This window comes from Lissotriton vulgaris, chromosome 6 (genome assembly GCF_964263255.1).
Source record: "Lissotriton vulgaris chromosome 6, aLisVul1.2, whole genome shotgun sequence".
Taxonomy (NCBI): domain Eukaryota; kingdom Metazoa; phylum Chordata; class Amphibia; order Caudata; family Salamandridae; genus Lissotriton; species Lissotriton vulgaris.
Window position 1 is genome coordinate 237671369 of NC_141694.1, and position 24180 is coordinate 237695548.

A 24180-nucleotide genomic window follows, 5' to 3' on the forward strand; every position below is an offset into this window, starting at 1 on the left:
GCGGTTGTCAGCAACTAATCCCTTCTTATGAATTCGAGAAAGTTTCAAGTGACCTCTGAGCTAGCTGGCTCTCACTATTAAGTTTAATATATTCGGTAGAGACCTAGTAGACCTCAGTCCTACGTCTAAACTACAGTATATATTATTCCAATGCGCAGCGCCTATTGGGAATATAGGAACTACACTACAACATCTTATAGTAATTCATAAATGCTTGGTTTATTCCTGTATGTATGTGCATAGTACTACCATATGATGTGTGTTTGGCAGTTATAACCCCAGGCCTGGTTCTGTCTGTTACCAGCCATGCTAGGAACAATCCTGCCTTGACTCACTCAATGTGCTTTTTGGTTATATATGCCTCATAGTGGTGTTTACCCAGACTCACACTAGTTTTTGAGGCACAGGGTCAGACTGATTTGCATATGGCCAGGTCTGAACTGGGGTGGCGGAGTGAGCTAAAGAATGGTGATGGATTAAACCCAGATCAGTTGACTGGGGGTGATTGTTTGATTTGCTCAAACGCTCCGTCCATCATTTCCTTTTGTATCGCTTTGTTCGCCCTAAGTTGGCAGGATATGCTCAGACGTGAGTCCCTTGCTCACTTTGCCACTGGATTCAAGATAGCCTGACTGATGAGGGTTATGAACCCGAAACCGGTCCCAGGATGCTTGTTTCCGGTCCAGGGAAGACATGGCTTGGCGATTCGGGCTGGACTGTTCCCATGATGCCCAGGGTCAGACTGATTTGCATATGGCCATGTCTGAACTGGGGTGGCGGAGTGAGCTAAAGAATGTTGATGGATTAAACCCAGATCGGTTGACTGGGGGGTGAGTGTTTGATTTGCTCAAACGCTCCATCTATCATCCCCTTTTGTATCGCTTTGTTCGCCCTAAGTTGGCAGGGTATGCTCAGACGTGAGTCCCTTGCTCACTTTGTCACTGGATTCAAGATAGCCTGGCTGATGAGGGTTATGAACCCGAAACCGGTCCCAGGATGCTTGTTTCCGTTCCAGGGAAGACATAGCTTGGCGGTTCGGGCTTCACTGTTCCCATGAGACACAGGGTCAGACTGATTTGCATATGGCCATGTCTGAACTGGGGTGGCGGAGTGAGCTATAGAATGGTGATGGATTAAACCTAGATCAGTTGACTGGGGGTGAGTGTTTTATTTGCTCAACAGCTCCGTCCATCATCCCCTTTTGTATCGCATTCCGATCTGGCTTGCACCAGCTGATGTCACGTTCCTAAATGCCTCACAACCTCCAGCTGCAATTCCTTCAGCCTTTCTGCCTTATCAGCAACCACTCTTACTCCATGTGTCATTCCAATACAGGTCCCTCTTGTGTCGGCCTTACGTGCTTCTCCACTTGTTCTAAAAAATAACACAATTCTAGTGTGGAAGTCGTGAATATGCAAGAAGACAGAATCCTCTCTGGTAAGAGTGTATTTGCCCCTCCATCAGTCAATTCATGTCTGATTCCCCAGTCGCGTCTTTACTATGTTTACTGCCTGTGTTGCTGCTGCACCTTTCTTCAGTGGCAAAAGCCCGTCCATAATCAAATCTGCTACACAATTGAAGTCCCCATGTGAAACGGTAAAATATCATGATGCCCCAAATCGTTTGACAGAACAGAACCCAAGAGCTTCACCTGCTGAGAATAAGGTACATAGACATTGACCAGTCACACTGACTGTCCATCAAAGTGCCCTTCCACCATCAAATGCGCAATTGTACATCCGGCTACCTGAAGCCCCTATTTTCAGCAGGATATTGTCACAGCAGCTCAGCAACCACATGACCCCTTCCAAAACCATTATAGAGACTGCATATCCATGTTACATACTATGCCAGCCCTTCAAGACAACACTGAGTAAACACAACCTTTGGCATGCAAGCCCCCATGACTTATCCTTGGACTGGACTTAGCACCCAAACTTCTGTGCCCATTACAGTTAACTTCAGAAATAATCAAAATATTGTTTTTCTCTTCAGTACCAATATTTTAAGACATCTCTGAAGAATTTCAGTGTACTGCCTAGGCAATCAGAGTGACAGCCCGGTAGTATGAAACATCTTAATCCCACATCTATACCTCATTCATTAACATATGTCCAAGCAACACCTGTTGATCTTTAATTACTAGACAGCCATGGCAATCTCTCATCTGTGCTACTTCTACCGTTAGGCATGGACTTCGCTGTTCAGGTTCATCTGATGCTTGCTTTTATCTTTCGCAAAATTGCAGCCAGCTAGGAAATTATTTTATTTGCAGTCAATGGAATCACCAGTGTTGCAGCCATTCCAGAGACAGTAATAACCTCATCTTCATGGCCCGACTCCCTGATGTTTGGTTGATTTACTTTATCATGTTTGTTGACTTCTCTGGAGTCTAGGTAGATATAGAGTTTTCCTATTAGTGGCAGAATAGTTATACCACCAGTCCCAAGAATCATCCAGATATGTTAAGAATTGTGCCTTACCTTCGACAATAACCTTTAGTGTAGCAGCAAATAGTAGTGAGCATTGCACATCAAACTACCTCAGCCCCTATTTAGCCTCCAGAGATGAGCACCTCTGATTCTGAACAGCAGTGGTGTAGTCAAACAAAGATACTTTATGACTCCCCACCAATACCAGGGCATCCTCTCCAGGACCTTTGAGAAGAACATCCCTATCCTTGTAATTCATATGGAAGGCTGCTATGGGCCTTAGGGGCCTTCCAGGCATCTGTGCACACGTTGGTCCCCTGAGTACCCATTCTGCAATGTAGTGCTGTGAAAGATCATTAGATGCTACATCATCCGTCAAACAATTTGCCAAGAACCCTGCCACGGCAGTACCTTTCCACATTCTTATACATGTCTACGATGTGGGCCAATCTAGCAGAGGCCTTGTAAATTTTTTGTGGGCACAAGCGCAAGTCACCCACCACACCATAAACTGTAATCTCAGTAATATAATTCACAACAACACAGAGTTTGGGCCGATAGAAACTCTACAACCTGTTACAAACTATGAGGTCCCCCAATAGACCTTTGTAAGAGCAATAGGGACTCAGATAGTTTGAGACGGAGGCCATTCATTCATGAGGACCTGTACTGAAGAAATGCCTATCTAACAACAATAAATCAATAACTATAACTTGTCAATAATATTCATCAATAAGTAAATAAACTCAGTATATTTACCAAGGCACTTATATCTAACTATCAATATGAATGGTCAATAGAAAAAAAAACACAATAGCATGTTTAGTACTTAGTTTTAATTTAGAATACAGGTAAATCACAATACAATCACTGTTTCAAGCAAAATACATCATAAATCAAATTACTGATGTAAGGAGAGAGAGAAATAGAAAATATAATAACGCTTTTCTAATTTGGTATGCAATTCCAGGAACAGTACGAACCAAAAATCTGTTGTAGATTATCTGGACTGAGATGCAAGATGAACTAATGCACAGCCTGCACCAGTCTGGAATAATTAACCCTTCAGCTGAAAGGTGCAGCCTGCTTAACTTTACCAACGAAGGAAGTTCAGGGAAAATCAGGAATGTTTAGGTGAGGATAGTCAGTAGTCAGAGTTTGAACCAACAGCATGTCACGCCCAAGAATTGCAAGCAAAATAGCCCCACACATACTTTCCCCATGAAGTTTTTATCACCCGAAATGTTTACAACCCCAGCCCACAAATGTAGCTTCTTGCACAATTTTCATAATTCTATTGGTTGGGATCCATGGTGTGATCATGGTATGATCATTCTTTAGCCCAAATAATCCGGAAACCTACATTTAATACATTTGTTCTCTGTCTTTCAGTTTTCTAAGAATGTACAATAACTAATTTCACATTGGAAATAGGAAGCACATTTGCAACTTAACATGTCCACACTCTCGTTTCCTAGTTGGCTTGGAGCAACAGTGACAAAATTACTCATAGAGAGAGGATATTCAGACTGCAGAAGAAAACTTCTATGGTTATACTTGTAACTAAAGCAAATTAAATCAGCATTTTATTCTATTTCTAAGGAAATAATGAAGTACAAAAAATTCACTAAGGCCTGCATTGGAAAGACATAATACATTTTGAGCCCTACATGGAAAATAAAATGGTGTTAAAGTTAAAACACTTGAAGAAAACGTAAATGCATAAAAATCTAATATAACTACCATTACACTATTCTCATAAGCATAGTCTAATCATATTCAATTAATAAACAAACAGTTTATCTTTGCAGTTTCAGATTTACATTTGAGAAAAACGTAGCAAAACACTGTTTCTTATAGAGAAATCTTTTTGAATCATATTCTACTAGAAATTAAACACTGCATTATTTTTACATTATTTTCATAACACATTAGTAATTGTCTCTCTTTATCTCGAAATCTTTCAGCTGCACCAGTTAGAAATCATTCTGCATGCTTTTACGATGCAGTTTTAAAAACTCTTAGTGTTTCAACGAGGCACAATGTTAGTCATGTTTTTCTTTTAAGTATGTTTTAGTAATTCACGCGATGAGCAGGATTTGACCAATCAAAGTCATTCTTAAATAATCGTGCATCATCAGGACTTTGTTGCGGTGTGAGAGGGAATCCACGTCCTCCATATGGTCCTCCAGTTCCATCACTCGCATCCGCAGGGCTTCCATGTCTGTCTGCAGTTCTTGGGTGATTGGCAGTGTGTCAGCCAAAAATAGTTCATTGGCTGTCACCCGCTCTACTTTCTTTGCCTGATATGCTTGTAATAGCATTAAGTTCATGGCAAGTGCATCTATTTTGTGATCCAGAACCTCCCTTGAGTCTCGTATGGCCTTAAGGATATCATCTAGCTCGTCTCCGTGTTTAGGGACATCCTCATTTAATTTCTGATGCCCAGTGTCATCAGGTTCTGGGACCCTTGGGTCGGACTTAGTTGCTTTAATGCACCCTATTTTTGGAATTCCACAGGGAACAAGGGGGCCAAAGATGAATCCACTGTAGGCACACAGGGGCACCAATAATGAACTAATAGGTGGAGCACCAGGATTACACCAACGTCCAGCACTCTGAATAACCCTATGTGGGTCACTCCCGTGCCTGAGCAGCTCATAAATGACCCCAGTGCGAATATGTTGATTAAGCTGCCCATCCCGATCCACCCAGGCCTTAGATAGTGCCGACAAACATCCACTGCTTTTGGCAGCCCAGTAACTCAAAAATGGAGGAAGGAGTGGGAAGGGGCTACCACCATGAGGATCAGCACTGAAAACTGCAACCTACATACTTCATGAACTGGAGTGTAGTTCTGAAAGTCTTTGAGGATACCGTTTTCAGACATACATCCATAGAGAGAGCCGCAGTCCATACTGCAGCTTCTCCACTCAACAAGGTAGTAGCTTCTGCTAACCAGTATCCTCTGTTTCCCTGCAGCCCTCCACTTTTCACTGTTCAAGGACACAGCCATATAGAGAAGCCGCCGACTTCTGAGACCAATCCCCAGACCAATCCGTGCATTGCTGTATCACTTCTTCACCGAGCAGGTCTTGTCCAGCTCCCAAGAGGCGGCTTATTGGATTTGGCCTTATTCCCTGGATATTCACTGAGATTGACAGAAGAGCACCGCAACCTCGGCCACAGCTCAGTTGCTGCTACTCGAGGGAGGGGGGGGGGTGCTGTTACGTCAAATAGGCACACTAGAATGTTTCTGGATGTTGGGAAATATATGTGTGTGTCCCCCTGATTTCTGTCGCGATAGCCAGCAAGTTCTTCCCTCATTGTTAATTCGAGTCGATTTTTATATGCCCGTGTCAACTGTTTTGAGTTGAGTGCCACCCGGAAAGTAGCAAATAGCTCTATTTAGCAAGCGTTTTTTTTACAGATTGATTTGTATTTCGATTTTTGTGCACCTGAATATTGAATGACACAGTAAAGTGGAATCACTCAAAATCAGGACGTTTGTGACGTTCAGTATGTAGAAACTTCGTGACAGCTAGGTCTAATTGTTTGCCCGTAATGTGTGTGGAATGAATAGAAAGCTATTTAAAGCTATTTTATTCTAGCACTTTCTCCAAAGTTCCAAAGATCCATCACTAGCCTCCGCTAACTACATAGACTGGTTAAGCAATGCATTAGACTCTTCGGTACCCATAAAAGATTTCTCCGAAAATGGAACTACTGCATCAGCCCCCTGGTTTTCTGACTCCCTAAGGCTAGAAAAGCAACAATGCAGAAACATCGAGAGACAATGGCACAGAAACTATCTCCCAAATGATAAAGCCTGCTATAAAATCTGCATTGTCCCAATACAAACTGCTCATCATATCAGAAAAATGTAAATACTATAACAATCAAATAGAAAAGACCCAATACTCTACCAAACTCCTCTTCCAAGTAGTCACCAGACTCTCAGGTTCAAGAGTCAACACCCCACCTGCCCCCTCCCAAGAACTGTGCAACTCTCTAGCCAGGGCCTTTCTAACCAAGGTCAGCTCAATATACGACAATTTCGCATCACAACCAAAGCTCACCTCGCTTACCTCGGTTGTTAATGAAATCACAACTCCCGCCCTCACTCAGTTTAACCAAGTTGCCATTTCACAGGTCAGGCTTCCCCAACGACCCCTGCCTCACCTCGGTATCCAAACTCCTCCCAGACCTTCTGGCATTCAAACTCACAGATATATGCAATGCCATGTTCAATATAGGTATCTACCCAGAAACCTGGAAAAGGGCAATCATTAAACCCCTCCTTAAAAAACAGCACCTAGATCCTTTAGACACCAAAAATTATAGGCCGATCTATGCCCTCCCCTTCCCAGCCAAAAAATTATTTAACACACAACTGGTCTATATCATTGAGGAAAACAACCTCCTCGACGAATCACAATTTGGGTTTAGGACTGGCCATGGCACCGAAACGGCACTCATAAAAGCCGCAGATGAGATTAGACCCACAAAAGACCTAGGTGGGACAGCAGTCTTAGTCTTGCTGGACCTGTGGCCGCTTTCGACACAGTCGATCATGCCACCTTGATCGGCCGTGTTGCGGAGATGGGCATCACACACAAGGCCAAAGAATTACTGGCCTCCTTCTTGGCAAACCGCTCCCAGCTCGTGAGCCTCGGAAAGTTGAACTTCCCCTCCTTCACACTCCAATGTGGGGTGCCACAGGGATCTTCCCTCAGTCCGACACTATTTATTATCTATGTTTTGGACCTGGCCAAAACCATCAAACCCATGGGATGGGGCTAACCACCTATGCCGACGACACACAACTGGTGCTAGCTATCAACAACTAACGGAGGAGAAATAGCAGCTAGCTTCCAAGCAGGCATGATCGCCATCAGCTCTTGGATGGCAAAAAACTGCTTAAAATTAAACTCGGACAAGACGGAGGTCATGATCTTCGACAACCTACACCCCAAATGGTCACCTTCCTGGTGGCTGACTGAACTAGGCCCCCCCACCTCCTGTACAGAAAGTAAGAAACCTTGGCGTCATCTTCGATGACAAACTCTCTTCATCAGCCCACGCAAATGCCATCACCTCCTCTGCTTTCTATACACTAAAAGTAATAAAAAAACTACTTTCATACCTCCCCTCCAATACAAGAAAAACTTTGGTAAGCTACCTGGTAATGACCAAAATAGACTACTGCAACGGTGTACTCCTGAACGCACAGAAAAAGGTCATAAGCAAACTACAGCTGATACAAAATGCTGCTGCCAGGATCATCACAGGCACCCCCAAGCACCAACCCATCTCTGCAGTGGTGAAAAAGCTACACTGGCTGACAATCCCCAACCGCTTTAAATTCAAGGCACTATGCATAGCCTACAAAGCAGTCCATCAATTAGGTCCTATCTATCTGAAGAGAGCCCTGTCCACCCACACACCTTGCAGAAATCTACGATCTTCTTCTGCCAATAACCTGAATGTCCCCCGTACATACAAGGTCTCCTGGGGAGACAAAAGATTCACTGTAGCCACAGCAAAACTATGGAATTCCCTTCCCCCACAAATCAAAGCATGCCCTACGTTACTCTCGTTTAGGAAGCTACTAAAGACCTGGTTATTCACTCAATAATCGGCAATCTGCCTCAATACCTTTATTCACGTCCTCAGCGCCGAGACACCCACGGGTATTTGTTGCGCTCTACAAATTGCTTAAATAAATACTCGATGGTTCGTGGCGTTCCACAGCTAATGGTAAAACATCCCATGAGAAGACTCTGTAATGTAGTGATACATTTCGTCAATGACGTTTCATTAAGTTTGAGAGGAATGGTGGATGGTGTGTAGTTCGGTTGTCTCAGCAGTGACAAAGTAAATATTAAGGAATCAAAAGAAGGAGTTTTTAAAGTTTTTTCAGGTTATGACAGCTGCGTCCGAGTAGTATAATGTTTTACTCCAAAACTGTTGCCTCTATCTGAGCTGATGATAGAGTACCTTTGGAGTGTCAGGATATCAAGGGTCACCTGTGGATAGTTATTTAGCCAGGTTTCAAGAAGTTATTTGTAATTGACAAGGGATGTCATAAGAACGTCTGCACATTTAACGGTTCTTGAATCCATAGATTTGTTGACATTATTGTAATGCTCCTTGCTGGTTTGAACGTGGTTTTCCTTCTGTCTCCTTCTTAGGAGTCTGGAGGCTTTTTGGGTTCACATATTACTAGGATAGGATGTTGCTGATTGTGCAAAAAATCTGGAACGTATAAATGGGAACTTTATTATGAATATTCACATTTTTTGTGGTAGTTGATGAACTACAGTTTTCAGATGACTTATGACGACTTATGATAAGCTGGTAAGGAGGTGGCCTGCACGGAGTCACGAATGACCTAGATAACACTGGAGATCTGTGATTGACAAGTCAACAGGTAAGGTAAGAGCACTGTCTTGATTTACAGTGTGCTCTCTTTAGAGCTGGACAGGTTGCTGGGAATTTAACTGTCACCTCATGTTCGCACAATGATATATATGTTATGTTATGTTATGTTATGTTATGTTAAAAAATGTGTACCGCGCACGTATACCGAGACGGTTTCTTGGCGCTCATAACAGACATAACAAACTGAGGCAGGGAGCATTACTCAAAGGCCAACTTAAAAAGGTGAGTTTTCAGGGTTTTTCGGAACAAATTATAGGTAGGGCAGTGACGAAAGGAAACAGGGAGGGAATTCCAAAAAGTGGGACCTAGAAAGGAAAACCTGATGCCACCGTGTTTTTTTCGACGAATCGGTGGAATGCAGAGAAGATTGTCGGCAGAGGATCGAAGGTTGCGGGATGGGAGATATCGCCTGAGTTTGGAGGAAATGAACTCGGGAGCGTGGTTGTGAAGGGACTTGAATACGGTGCAACCGAGTTTAAAGGAGCACCGTTTGGCCACAGGGAGCCAATGAAGGCTCTTCAGGAGAGGGGAGACATGCTGATGTTTGGGTTGACGAAACACCAGGCGGGCCGCCTGGTTCTGAATTAGCTGGAGTTTTTGAAGCTGGTAGGCGGGAATCCCCGCATACAAGATGTTAGAAAAGTCAACCCTGGAAATGACCAAGGCCAAGATGGTAAGAATGAGTGCCTCTCTGGTTAAGAATCTGCAGATCTTGCGAATCCTGCGCAGCTGGAAAAAGCAGGATGATGTGACTGCAGAGATCTGAGATTTCATAGATAGATCCTCCGAGATGATCACTCCTAGACTTTTCACGGTACTGACTGGACGAGGGGGGGCGCCAAGGGAAGATGGCCAGAAGTTGTCATCCCAAGGGTTGGTGGGGCCGCCCACCAGGACGAGTTCCGTTTTGGACGGATTCAACTTGAGTTGGCTATGAGCCATCCAGTCAGAAATACGTAGCATTGTGGTTTGGATGTTAAGACGGGAGGTAGGGGAAGTATCCAGGGGAAAAATCAGTTGCAGATCATCTGCATAGTTGTATATGGTGGCTGGGGAGTGACGAAGGGATGCCAGGAGTGGTTGCATATATAAATTGAAGAGGAGCGGGGAAAGGGCTGAACCTTGGGGAACACCACAGGTGAGGGGGGAGAAAGTGGAGAGGTGGACAGCCTGAGAGCGGCCTTGTAAGAAGGATCGAACCCACTCAAGGGCGATCCCACGGATCCCGGCGTTGTTGACACGGTCGATCAAGATGGTGTGATCGACCGTGTCAAAAGCCGCCGACAGATCTAACAAGACAAGAGCCTGGGGGATGTTATTGTCGGCGCCGGTTCTAAGAGTGTCCATCACTGCAGCAATCACCATCTCTGTGGAATGTAGTGGGCGAAAGCCAGCCTGATGAGGGTCCAAGAAAGAGGAAGTTTCCATAAAGGAGCTGAGGCACTTGGTTACATATGTCTCCAAGATCTTTCCCAAAAAGGGGAGGAGAGAGATGGGTCGGTAATTACTCATCACAAGAGGGTCTGCGCTAGGCTTCTTCAGGATAGGTAACACAATGGCCTGCTTAAAAGCCTCAGGAACAACCCCTGATGTCAACAAAGAGTTGAGAAGGGCCAGGGCAGGATCAGGGCAGAGCCTAAAGATTTCTTTGAAGATGTGAGGAGGGCAGCAGTCCCTAGGGGAGCCAGAGCTAACTTTATGGAGGAGGCTGTGAAATTCCGTGATAGAAATAGGAGGGAAGGTGTGGAAGTTCTGGGCATTTTCAGAAGGGAGAGGGAAAGAATTGGAGGGAGAGGGCGGGGAAATGTTGTTTTTGATTGTGGAAATCTTGTCTTGGAAAAAGGAGTTGAGCTCATCACACAGAGCCTGGCTGGGAGCAGGCGGGAGGGTGATACGGTCAGGGAGGGAGAGCTCATTGACGATAGAAAAGATGTCCTTAGCTTTTGAAGCCGACTCCAGGATCCTGCATGAAAAGTAAGAAGTCTTAGCCTCAAGAATAGAAGATTTGTATTTACTTAGTAGAGTAGTAAATTCAGTCTTGAGTACAGGGTCGTACTTCTGGCGCCAGCGACGTTCAGCCTGGCGAAGGGCCAGCTTATCGAGTTTAAGCTGGTCCGAGAACCATCGCTGAGCGTCATGGGGGCGAGAGATTTTGATGGACTTTAGAGGGGCTACAACATCGGCAGCTGCCTTCAACCAGAGCTCAAGAGTGGAGGCTTGGAGGGAAACAGATTCAAGAGCAGGAGGGGTTGAGGCTGCCAGGAGCGAATGGAAAGTAGTCATATTGGCGTTTTTCCAGTTACGGGCCATAATGCCAGCAGGGCGCGGAGGACGGTGAAAACTGGGCAGGTTAACAGAAAAGGAAACAAGATAATGGTCGGACCAGGTACAAGGAGTGATCAGAGGGGGCGAAGAGTCAAGATTAGCCAGCCAGACCTGGTCAAGTATATGGCCCTTACAGTGAGTGGGAGTGGAGATCAACTGCTGATAATTCAGGCTGGTAAGAGTTTCCGTAAACAGTTCTGACAATCGGCTCTCTTGGGGATCAGAAGGCCAATAATTAAAATCACCCAGAAAAAGAATTCTGGAGTGATTTATAAGAAGCTGGGAAAGGAGTTCCCCGACTGAAAGAGCAAAGGAGGGCATATAGGTGGGGGGTCTGTACATGAGAACACAGACAAGGGAAGTGGAGGGTGAGTGAAGCAGAATGGCAAGGGTTTGAGAGTGAGGGATAGGGGTGCAATCTAGCATGGAAAAGGCGTGTTCTTTGCGGATAATGGCTGCGACCCCGCCGCCAACTTGCCCTCCGGGCCGATTAACATGCAGGATATAGTAGCCGTTGGGAAGAGCGGCTAGGATATCGGGTACAGAGTCTTCCGTCAGCCAGGTCTCTGACAGGAAGAGAATGTCTGCATTAGTGTCATCTAATAGGTGGAAGATCTCGAGTTGATGTCTCACCATGGAGCGCGTATTGAGGTAAAGGATCTTAAGTGTAGCGATAGTGGGAGTGGGGGAAGGGGAGTCAGAGGGGACGGGAGAAGGAACAGGGTCAAGCGAGGAAGGGAGCGCCGTGCAAGGGAAGTTGGAAATACCGCAATCCTGAGCCCTCCTGACGGCCTCAGGGGGCAGCGGAACAGGGTGTTGTAGAGAGCATAGGTCCGCTGAAGAGTAGCGGAGCGTGGGGGCAGGGTGGGCGACCGCTGGGCACGGCCCGGCGCGGACGGGCAGGACTTTGGCTTGACTTCGGCGCGACGTCGGCGCTCCCGCTGCGCTCGTCCGCTGCGCTTCCGCCATTCCGCCATTTTATGTGTAGGGGGCGTTTAACCACTAGCACGCTGACCTGCACTGTGTAAGGCAGGGCGGAAGTGGGGAAAGGAGGCGGGTCAATGGCGCTCTGCAGGCGACCCTCCGCACAAGCGGCACTCAGCCGAGGCGGACCGGGGTCTGGAGCGTGATGAGGCAGGTAGGCAACACTCGCTAAGCGCGAGAATAATAAAGCACAAAAGCGTGATAAAATTACAGTCACAGTTTAAAAGCACACGACGCAAATGCAGAGAATGCGGAAAACCGCTTTAAAAGCTATTAGTCAGCTCAACAAGGTTTGATACAATGAGGCGAGTAGTCTGCACAACCAACAATATACAGAGTATTTGGAGGGTCCTAGGGGAAATAGTTTATAGACAGAGAAGGTACCTTGTCCCCCAACTTGTACAGCGAAAAAACACAAGAGGTACTCAAAGTCTGGGTGAGGAAAAACGGGTGGACCCAAATGGTGTCCAATGATGCATTCAGATCACTCAGTTGATCTTTAACAGAAGACACTATTATGTCAGAAAGGTGAAATAGAGAAGATACAAAGTCTGTGAGACTAGAAAACAGTACCCATCGGCCCACTCAAAAGCGGAGTCTCGTCATCTGGGTAGTTGGAGAAAAGGTGTCCTCTAGGCTTATCCTCAGCAAAAGTCTAAGGTTGCCTAATCATGGACCCTTAAGTCGAGCATCCAATCCACAGAAGACAGTGTGTGAGCAGACAGGGCAAAAGAAGGGTTGCAGTGCAGAAAATGAAGACAAGGAAAGAAAAATAATCCTAGTGGTTAAAAATGCCGGAGACTGAGCCGAGGGGGAGGAGGCTCAGTCTCCGGACCCGAGGCAACGACGGAGAGTGCGTGGCCTTCTTCCTACCTGAGCAGTTGCCAGGCGAGGTGAGGCTTTCTCTCCCTACATTTAGGGAGAAGATACACCTTTATCCTTTGAATCCATGGGAGATGGGTCATTATTCACGATAAGTATGTGTTGCGGTAGCTTATCATAGGTCCTGAAGAAAGCCGTTAAAGGCTGAAACATGTCGACCAAGTAACACGCATGATAGATAGCAATTTCTTCCATGCTATCAGCATACTGCTTTTAATGATGCCAATTTGATGGTCAGATCTAATAAAGTTTCCTTATGTCATCAAAGTAGGCATTTTTAACCACTAGGATTATTTTTCTTTCCTTGTCTTCATTTTCTGCACTGCAACCCTTCTTTTGCCCTGTCTGCTCACACACTGTCTTCTGTGGATTGGATGCTCGACTTAAGGGTCCATGATTAGGCAACCTTAGACTTTTGCTGAGGATAAGCCTAGAGGACACCTTTTCTCCAACTACCCAGATGACGAGACTCCGCTTTTGAGTGGGCCGATGGGTACTGTTTTCTAGTCTCACAGACTTTGTATCTTCTCTATTTCACCTTTCTGACATAATAGTGTCTTCTGTTAAAGATCAACTGAGTGATCTGAATGCATCATTGGACACCATTTGGGTCCACCCGTTTTTCCTCACCCAGACTTTGAGTAGTCTGCACAGCCTGGGTCGCTGCGTCTGTCAATGGTGACCCACGGAGCACAAGAATTTATGCAGGGCAGTCAACAACCACTAGCACGCTGACCTGCACTGTGTAAGGCAGGGCGGAAGTGGGGAAAGGAGGCGGGTCAATGGCGCTCTGCAGGCGACCCTCCGCACAAGCGGCACTCAGCCGAGGCGGACCGGGGTCTGGAGCGTGATGAGGCAGGTAGGCAACACTCGCTAAGCGCGAGAATAATAAAGCACAAAAGCGTGATAAAATTACAGTCACAGTTTAAAAGCACACGACGCAAATGCAGAGAATGCGGAAAACCGCTTTAAAAGCTATTAGTCAGCTCAACAAGGTTTGATACAATGAGGCGAGTAGTCTGCACAACCAACAATATACAGAGTATTTGGAGGGTCCTAGGGGAAATAGTTTATAGACAGAGAAGGTACCTTGTCCCCCAACTTGTACAGCGAAAAAACACAAGAGGTACTCAAAGTCTGGGTGAGGAAAAACGGGTGGACCCAAATGGTGTCCAATGATGCATTCAGATCACTCAGTTGATCTTTAACAGAAGACACTATTATGTCAGAAAGGTGAAATAGAGAAGATACAAAGTCTGTGAGACTAGAAAACAGTACCCATCGGCCCACTCAAAAGCGGAGTCTCGTCATCTGGGTAGTTGGAGAAAAGGTGTCCTCTAGGCTTATCCTCAGCAAAAGTCTAAGGTTGCCTAATCATGGACCCTTAAGTCGAGCATCCAATCCACAGAAGACAGTGTGTGAGCAGACAGGGCAAAAGAAGGGTTGCAGTGCAGAAAATGAAGACAAGGAAAGAAAAATAATCCTAGTGGTTAAAAATGCCGGAGACTGAGCCGAGGGGAAGGAGGCTCAGTCTCCGGACCCGAGGCAACGACGGAGAGTGCGTGGCCTTCTTCCTACCTGAGCAGTTGCCAGGCGAGGTGAGGCTTTCTCTCCCTACATTTAGGGAGAAGATACACCTTTATCCTTTGAATCCATGGGAGATGGGTCATTATTCACGATAAGTATGTGTTGCGGTAGCTTATCATAGGTCCTGAAGAAAGCCGTTAAAGGCTGAAACATGTCGACCAAGTAACACGCATGATAGATAGCAATTTCTTCCATGCTATCAGCATACTGCTTTTAATGATGCCAATTTGATGGTCAGATCTAATAAAGTTTCCTTATGTCATCAAAGTAGGCATTTTTAACCACTAGGATTATTTTTCTTTCCTTGTCTTCATTTTCTGCACTGCAACCCTTCTTTTGCCCTGTCTGCTCACACACTGTCTTCTGTGGATTGGATGCTCGACTTAAGGGTCCATGATTAGGCAACCTTAGACTTTTGCTGAGGATAAGCCTAGAGGACACCTTTTCTCCAACTACCCAGATGACGAGACTCCGCTTTTGAGTGGGCCGATGGGTACTGTTTTCTAGTCTCACAGACTTTGTATCTTCTCTATTTCACCTTTCTGACATAATAGTGTCTTCTGTTAAAGATCAACTGAGTGATCTGAATGCATCATTGGACACCATTTGGGTCCACCCGTTTTTCCTCACCCAGACTTTGAGTAGTCTGCACAGCCTGGGTCGCTGCGTCTGTCAATGGTGACCCACGGAGCACAAGAATTTATGCAGGGCAGTCAACAACCACTAGCACGCTGACCTGCACTGTGTAAGGCAGGGCGGAAGTGGGGAAAGGAGGCGGGTCAATGGCGCTCTGCAGGCGACCCTCCGCACAAGCGGCACTCAGCCGAGGCGGACCGGGGTCTGGAGCGTGATGAGGCAGGTAGGCAACACTCGCTAAGCGCGAGAATAATAAAGCACAAAAGCGTGATAAAATTACAGTCACAGTTTAAAAGCACACGACGCAAATGCAGAGAATGCGGAAAACCGCTTTAAAAGCTATTAGTCAGCTCAACAAGGTTTGATACAATGAGGCGAGTAGTCTGCACAACCAACAATATACAGAGTATTTGGAGGGTCCTAGGGGAAATAGTTTATAGACAGAGAAGGTACCTTGTCCCCCAACTTGTACAGCGAAAAAACACAAGAGGTACTCAAAGTCTGGGTGAGGAAAAACGGGTGGACCCAAATGGTGTCCAATGATGCATTCAGATCACTCAGTTGATCTTTAACAGAAGACACTATTATGTCAGAAAGGTGAAATAGAGAAGATACAAAGTCTGTGAGACTAGAAAACAGTACCCATCGGCCCACTCAAAAGCGGAGTCTCGTCATCTGGGTAGTTGGAGAAAAGGTGTCCTCTAGGCTTATCCTCAGCAAAAGTCTAAGGTTGCCTAATCATGGACCCTTAAGTCGAGCATCCAATCCACAGAAGACAGTGTGTGAGCAGACAGGGCAAAAGAAGGGTTGCAGTGCAGAAAATGAAGACAAGGAAAGAAAAATAATCCTAGTGGTTAAAAATGCCGGAGACTGAGCCGAGGGGAAGGAGGCTCAGTCTCCGGACCCGAGGCAACGACGGAGAGTGCGTGGCCTTCTTCCTACCTGAGCAGTTGCCAGGCGAGGTGAGGCTTTCTCTCCCTACATTTAGGGAGAAGATACACCTTTATCCTTTGAATCCATGGGAGATGGGTCATTATTCACGATAAGTATGTGTTGCGGTAGCTTATCATAGGTCCTGAAGAAAGCCGTTAAAGGCTGAAACATGTCGACCAAGTAACACGCATGATAGATAGCAATTTCTTCCATGCTATCAGCATACTGCTTTTAATGATGCCAATTTGATGGTCAGATCTAATAAAGTTTCCTTATGTCATCAAAGTAGGCATTTTTAACCACTAGGATTATTTTTCTTTCCTTGTCTTCATTTTCTGCACTGCAACCCTTCTTTTGCCCTGTCTGCTCACACACTGTCTTCTGTGGATTGGATGCTCGACTTAAGGGTCCATGATTAGGCAACCTTAGACTTTTGCTGAGGATAAGCCTAGAGGACACCTTTTCTCCAACTACCCAGATGACGAGACTCCGCTTTTGAGTGGGCCGATGGGTACTGTTTTCTAGTCTCACAGACTTTGTATCTTCTCTATTTCACCTTTCTGACATAATAGTGTCTTCTGTTAAAGATCAACTGAGTGATCTGAATGCATCATTGGACACCATTTGGGTCCACCCGTTTTTCCTCACCCAGACTTTGAGTAGTCTGCACAGCCTGGGTCGCTGCGTCTGTCAATGGTGACCCACGGAGCACAAGAATTTATGCAGGGCAGTCAACAACCACTAGCACGCTGACCTGCACTGTGTAAGGCAGGGCGGAAGTGGGGAAAGGAGGCGGGTCAATGGCGCTCTGCAGGCGACCCTCCGCACAAGCGGCACTCAGCCGAGGCGGACCGGGGTCTGGAGCGTGATGAGGCAGGTAGGCAACACTCGCTAAGCGCGAGAATAATAAAGCACAAAAGCGTGATAAAATTACAGTCACAGTTTAAAAGCACACGACGCAAATGCAGAGAATGCGGAAAACCGCTTTAAAAGCTATTAGTCAGCTCAACAAGGTTTGATACAATGAGGCGAGTAGTCTGCACAACCAACAATATACAGAGTATTTGGAGGGTCCTAGGGGAAATAGTTTATAGACAGAGAAGGTACCTTGTCCCCCAACTTGTACAGCGAAAAAACACAAGAGGTACTCAAAGTCTGGGTGAGGAAAAACGGGTGGACCCAAATGGTGTCCAATGATGCATTCAGATCACTCAGTTGATCTTTAACAGAAGACACTATTATGTCAGAAAGGTGAAATAGAGAAGATACAAAGTCTGTGAGACTAGAAAACAGTACCCATCGGCCCACTCAAAAGCGGAGTCTCGTCATCTGGGTAGTTGGAGAAAAGGTGTCCTCTAGGCTTATCCTCAGCAAAAGTCTAAGGTTGCCTAATCATGGACCCTTAAGTCGAGCATCCAATCCACAGAAGACAGTGTGTGAGCAGACAGGGCAAAAGAAGGGTTGCAGTGCAGAAAATGAAGACAAGGAAAGAAAAATAATCCTAGTGGTTAAAAATGCCGGAGACTGAGCCGAGGGGAAGGAGGCTCAGTCTCCGGACCCGAGGCAACGACGGAGAGTGCGTGGCCTTCTTCCTACCTGAGCAGTTGCCAGGCGAGGTGAGGCTTTCTCTCCCTACATTTAGGGAGAAGATACACCTTTATCCTTTGAATCCATGGGAGATGGGTCATTATTCACGATAAGTATGTGTTGCGGTAGCTTATCATAGGTCCTGAAGAAAGCCGTTAAAGGCTGAAACATGTCGACCAAGTAACACGCATGATAGATAGCAATTTCTTCCATGCTATCAGCATACTGCTTTTAATGATGCCAATTTGATGGTCAGATCTAATAAAGTTTCCTTATGTCATCAAAGTAGGCATTTTTGACCACTAGGATTATTTTTCTTTCCTTGTCTTCATTTTCTGCACTGCAACCCTTCTTTTGCCCTGTCTGCTCACACACTGTCTTCTGTGGATTGGATGCTCGACTTAAGGGTCCATGATTAGGCAACCTTAGACTTTTGCTGAGGATAAGCCTAGAGGACACCTTTTCTCCAACTACCCAGATGACGAGACTCCGCTTTTGAGTGGGCCGATGGGTACTGTTTTCTAGTCTCACAGACTTTGTATCTTCTCTATTTCACCTTTCTGACATAATAGTGTCTTCTGTTAAAGATCAACTGAGTGATCTGAATGCATCATTGGACACCATTTGGGTCCACCCGTTTTTCCTCACCCAGACTTTGAGTAGTCTGCACAGCCTGGGTCGCTGCGTCTGTCAATGGTGACCCACGGAGCACAAGAATTTATGCAGGGCAGTCAACAACCACTAGCACGCTGACCTGCACTGTGTAAGGCAGGGCGGAAGTGGGGAAAGGAGGCGGGTCAATGGCGCTCTGCAGGCGACCCTCCGCACAAGCGGCACTCAGCCGAGGCGGACCGGGGTCTGGAGCGTGATGAGGCAGGTAGGCAACACTCGCTAAGCGCGAGAATAATAAAGCACAAAAGCGTGATAAAATTACAGTCACAGTTTAAAAGCACACGACGCAAATGCAGAGAATGCGGAAAACCGCTTTAAAAGCTATTAGTCAGCTCAACAAGGTTTGATACAATGAGGCGAGTAGTCTGCACAACCAACAATATACAGAGTATTTGGAGGGTCCTAGGGGAAATAGTTTATAGACAGAGAAGGTACCTTGTCCCCCAACTTGTACAGCGAAAAAACACAAGAGGTACTCAAAGTCTGGGTGAGGAAAAACGGGTGGACCCAAATGGTGTCCAATGATGCATTCAGATCACTCAGTTGATCTTTAACAGAAGACACTATTATGTCAGAAAGGTGAAATAGAGAAGATACAAAGTCTGTGAGACTAGAAAACAGTACCCATCGGCCCACTCAAAAGCGGAGTCTCGTCATCTGGGTAGTTGGAGAAAAGGTGTCCTCTAGGCTTATCCTCAGCAAAAGTCTAAGGTTGCCTAATCATGGACCCTTAAGTCGAGCATCCAATCCACAGAAGACAGTGTGTGAGCAGACAGGGCAAAAGAAGGGTTGCAGTGCAGAAAATGAAGACAAGGAAAGAAAAATAATCCTAGTGGTTAAAAATGCCGGAGACTGAGCCGAGGGGGAGGAGGCTCAGTCTCCGGACCCGAGGCAACGACGGAGAGTGCGTGGCCTTCTTCCTACCTGAGCAGTTGCCAGGCGAGGTGAGGCTTTCTCTCCCTACATTTAGGGAGAAGATACACCTTTATCCTTTGAATCCATGGGAGATGGGTCATTATTCACGATAAGTATGTGTTGCGGTAGCTTATCATAGGTCCTGAAGAAAGCCGTTAAAGGCTGAAACATGTCGACCAAGTAACACGCATGATAGATAGCAATTTCTTCCATGCTATCAGCATACTGCTTTTAATGATGCCAATTTGATGGTCAGATCTAATAAAGTTTCCTTATGTCATCAAAGTAGGCATTTTTAACCACTAGGATTATTTTTCTTTCCTTGTCTTCATTTTCTGCACTGCAACCCTTCTTTTGCCCTGTCTGCTCACACACTGTCTTCTGTGGATTGGATGCTCGACTTAAGGGTCCATGATTAGGCAACCTTAGACTTTTGCTGAGGATAAGCCTAGAGGACACCTTTTCTCCAACTACCCAGATGACGAGACTCCGCTTTTGAGTGGGCCGATGGGTACTGTTTTCTAGTCTCACAGACTTTGTATCTTCTCTATTTCACCTTTCTGACATAATAGTGTCTTCTGTTAAAGATCAACTGAGTGATCTGAATGCATCATTGGACACCATTTGGGTCCACCCGTTTTTCCTCACCCAGACTTTGAGTAGTCTGCACAGCCTGGGTCGCTGCGTCTGTCAATGGTGACCCACGGAGCACAAGAATTTATGCAGGGCAGTCAACAACCACTAGCACGCTGACCTGCACTGTGTAAGGCAGGGCGGAAGTGGGGAAAGGAGGCGGGTCAATGGCGCTCTGCAGGCGACCCTCCGCACAAGCGGCACTCAGCCGAGGCGGACCGGGGTCTGGAGCGTGATGAGGCAGGTAGGCAACACTCGCTAAGCGCGAGAATAATAAAGCACAAAAGCGTGATAAAATTACAGTCACAGTTTAAAAGCACACGACGCAAATGCAGAGAATGCGGAAAACCGCTTTAAAAGCTATTAGTCAGCTCAACAAGGTTTGATACAATGAGGCGAGTAGTCTGCACAGCCTAGGTCGCTGCGTCTGGTTGGGAAGGTTTGCCAGTACCTGATCAGATAATAATAACCCATCTTTTTCCTTCCTTTCTACGCACGCCCTGCTTAAACGTCTGTATGGAATGGCAAGAATAAAATTAACTTTTACTCAGATTTCTTGGCAGGGATTAAGGTTTACAGGCAGAGGGAACATTTACATCCATTGATAACTGAATTGCTAACAGAGTTTTGCTTGTTTAGGGTGTATAAAATATATCAGCCATATATTGGATAAGATAAGAAAAATATAAGCCAAACTGTGGGAAGGGGGCTTAGATTGATGTACGAATAGCAAGCAAGATTGCTACTGCCTATTGTAAACTTTAGTGTACTAATAATCATTATGCGATTCTAGAGACAAATATTCATCAGGCCAACAAAATGTGGATATATTCCTAAAAAAAGAACATTAAAATGTAGGGAGCGCATTTGTAGACAATGGAGTAGCAGAGGGCCAATAATGTCTGGTCTGGACATTCTGCTCCAAAATTGCATTACTGTCTTCCTGTTTCACCCTGTTGTTAAATTTAGAATACTCTGCCCTCCGTGGTTGGACAGCTCTAACAGTGTTCCAGACCATCTGCCTAGGGCTATAGCTTCCGTTAAAGGCCCTCTCTCTTGTTATAGGAGTGTCATAGGTTATTACTTGTCCAGTATTGGCAAGAGACCTCCATAGGGGTAAATGTGCATTCTGAAAATATATCCTTTGCCTTGTCACGTGGTTTTAAGCTGTGAGTCTGTTGAAGGATTTTGAAGAGATGCCTTAAAGAGTGTAAGTTGCATTGTTGATAAAGTTGCTCCCACTGATTTATGCATGATTTTAGCAATTTCTTAAACGAAGCTTGAAATTTAGGTAGGCAAAAGCAAAAACATATTTGTCTTTGGTTCCCAGCAGCCCGAGCTCTGGTCGCATAAAAAAGGAGGAAGTCTAAATCTCTTTAATTTCGAAAAGGAAAAATGAAGTGGAAACTAATTGAATGAAAAGGGAATTATTTTACATGGGCTGGCAGTGTTGAAAGTCTTAGGATCAGGGCCGGATTGGCCATAGTGGGCACAGGGTATTTCCCCGGTAGGCCACTAGGGTGGGGGCCGGTTTTGGGCCCCAGTGGTGCAGTTTTTGGTACCGGGGGTCGGCAATATCGGCCCCCTGTAACAAAATCGGTCGAAACCGGCGCTCGCAAACTGCTCAGCTGCACTCCCCTTCACCCCAGGGGCGGGTCAGCTGAGCAGTTTGCCAGGGCCGGTTTATGTTCCCAGTCCGGCCCTGCTTAGGAAGAACTGTGTGGAGCCTATTTTGATTTTGTTTTTGTTCCTTTTTAGCTTGGTGAAATTTCTGTACCTTGTGGTGCTCAAAACATTTATTTATTTAATTTATTTATATTCTTATATAGCGCAGGATCGACCCCTGTCGGGGTATCTCCGCGCTTGTGCTTCTACCAGAATAGCCCAATCAAAATGTTTACGCTGTAGAGTGGCTGATATTTTAGGATGTAGAAAAAAAATGGGTTTTTAGAAACTTCCTGAAAGACTGAAAATTAGTGATTTGTTTCAAAGTGGGAGGGAGTGAGTTCCAAAGAATGGGGCCTTTATAAAAGAGAGCTCCACCTCCTTGTCTAGCTCTCCTGACTCTAGGAACCTGGAGTAGCTGGTGAGTACTGAAACGCAAGGAGCGTCCTGGGCGGTAGAGGTTGAATTTTTCGATCAAATATTTGGGGCCGGTACCAAACAAACACCTATGTATGGTGCAACAGATTTTAAATTTGACACGTTGCCTAACCGGCAGCCAGTGAAGTTTGGCCAAGAGGGGACGTGATGGAGTCCTAGGCTGGGCATTGAGAACAAGTCTCGCCACTGTATTCTGGACCACTTGTAGTCTATTTAGTTGTTCCTCATTGGCCGAGATGTACAGGCCATTACAGTAGTCAAGTCTACTGATCACTAGGGTCTGAACAAGTGTCTTCCTGTAATTATCAGGCAGGAATGGAAAAACTCGGCGTAAGAGTCCGATAACACGGAAACAGGATCCAGCAACTTGGCTTGTGTGTTCATTCAGCAATAGTGCCTGATCTAACCTCACTCCGAGGTTTTTTACAGACTGTTTTGGGGTAGGTGCAGGTCCAAGGTCCAAGGGCCACCATTCTGGAGACCACAGGAGAGTGGCCTCTCCGCACCGCATGACCTCAGTCTTGCCTACATTGCACTGGAGGCAATTTGAGGCCATCCAGTCCGACACTGCCCTCATGCCGTCCGCAAAAGATTTTTGTAATGTGGGTGTGAGGGTCTGAAAAGGGAACAGAAGTTGGGTGTCGTCAGCATATGAAATCGGGGTGAACCCGTGTGCTCTTACAATGTCTGCCAAGGGGGCCACGTACACATTGAATAGTGTCGGGCTTAGGCATGAGCCCTGTGGCACTCCCTTGGTGAGCTCCCTTGAGATGGAATAGTGGGAGCCCAATCTGACTCCTTGCAGGCGACCTGAGAGAAAACTCTCCAAATGGACAGAGCCATGCCTCCTATACCCACCTCTCTCAAACGTCTGAGAAGTATCTCATGTGACACCGTGTCGAAGGCAGCGGATAAATCTAACAGCACCAGAATCATGGAACCCCCTCCATCCAGCAACATCCTGATGTTATCGGTCACTGAAAGGAGGGCAGAGTCTGTGCTGTGATTGGGTCTAAACTCAGATTGAGAGTGGTCTAGACCTTGACACTGTCTCGATGTAGTTAGACAAGTGGGTGTTTACGTGCCTCTCAGTCATTTTGCTAAGGTATGGCAGGAGCGAGATGGGTCGGAGGATTGAAAGATCAGTCCATGGAAGTGCTGCGTTCTTACGAATGGGGTTCACCACCGCTTTCTTCCACTCCATAGGCACCTGTCCTCCTTTAAAGAAAGGTTTATGACTAATTGAATTTGAGGCCCAAGCAGAGCGCTCAGGGAGGCAACCATTTTAGCAGGGAGAAAATCATCAGCGGAACCCGATTTTATGTGGCTAATGAGGAGAGGAAGGTCTAAATCACTAACTGCCGGGAAAGTTATAAGTGAATTGTCTCCACATGTGGGCAAAAAGGAGGGAGTTAAGATGTTGTTCCCTTGACTGGGGGCCTTCATTATTTTATCATAAATCATGTTGATCTTGTTTTCAAAAAACAAAGAAATGTCATCGCATAAGGACTGGGAAAAATCATCTGGGCTTTCGCAGGCCGCTGGTTTAGTGAAAGCCTGTAAAATTTTGTATGGTTCCTTGGAGGAGTTGCCTGCCTCTGCAATTTGCTGCGTAAGGCTGTTCTTCCTGGCCAGCTTTATGTTTTTATAATATTTAGTTTGGGCGTCCTGATATGTTTTCTTATTTTCCTCTGTTCGGGCTTTCCTCCATATTTTTTCTACCCTTCTACATCCCTGTTTCTCTATTCTTAGTGCTTCAGTGTACCATATTTCTTGCTTAGAGGAGGGGTATTGTTTGTGTAGTTTTAGAGGGGCTAGTGAATCAATTGCTTCTTTAAGCGGGTTATTAAATTTAGACAATGTGGACTCCACATTATCCATTTCAGTAAAAATTGGCTGTTTCCACACCCTCTGCATCTCTTCCACCGTAACTTTAAAGGCCATATTTATGGCAAAGTCGTGCAGCAAGTTACCTTCCTGTGCTGCATGGCAGGGAATGAGCACGAATGCACTGTATTTGAAAGAATATAGTCTATTCCTGCCTTTG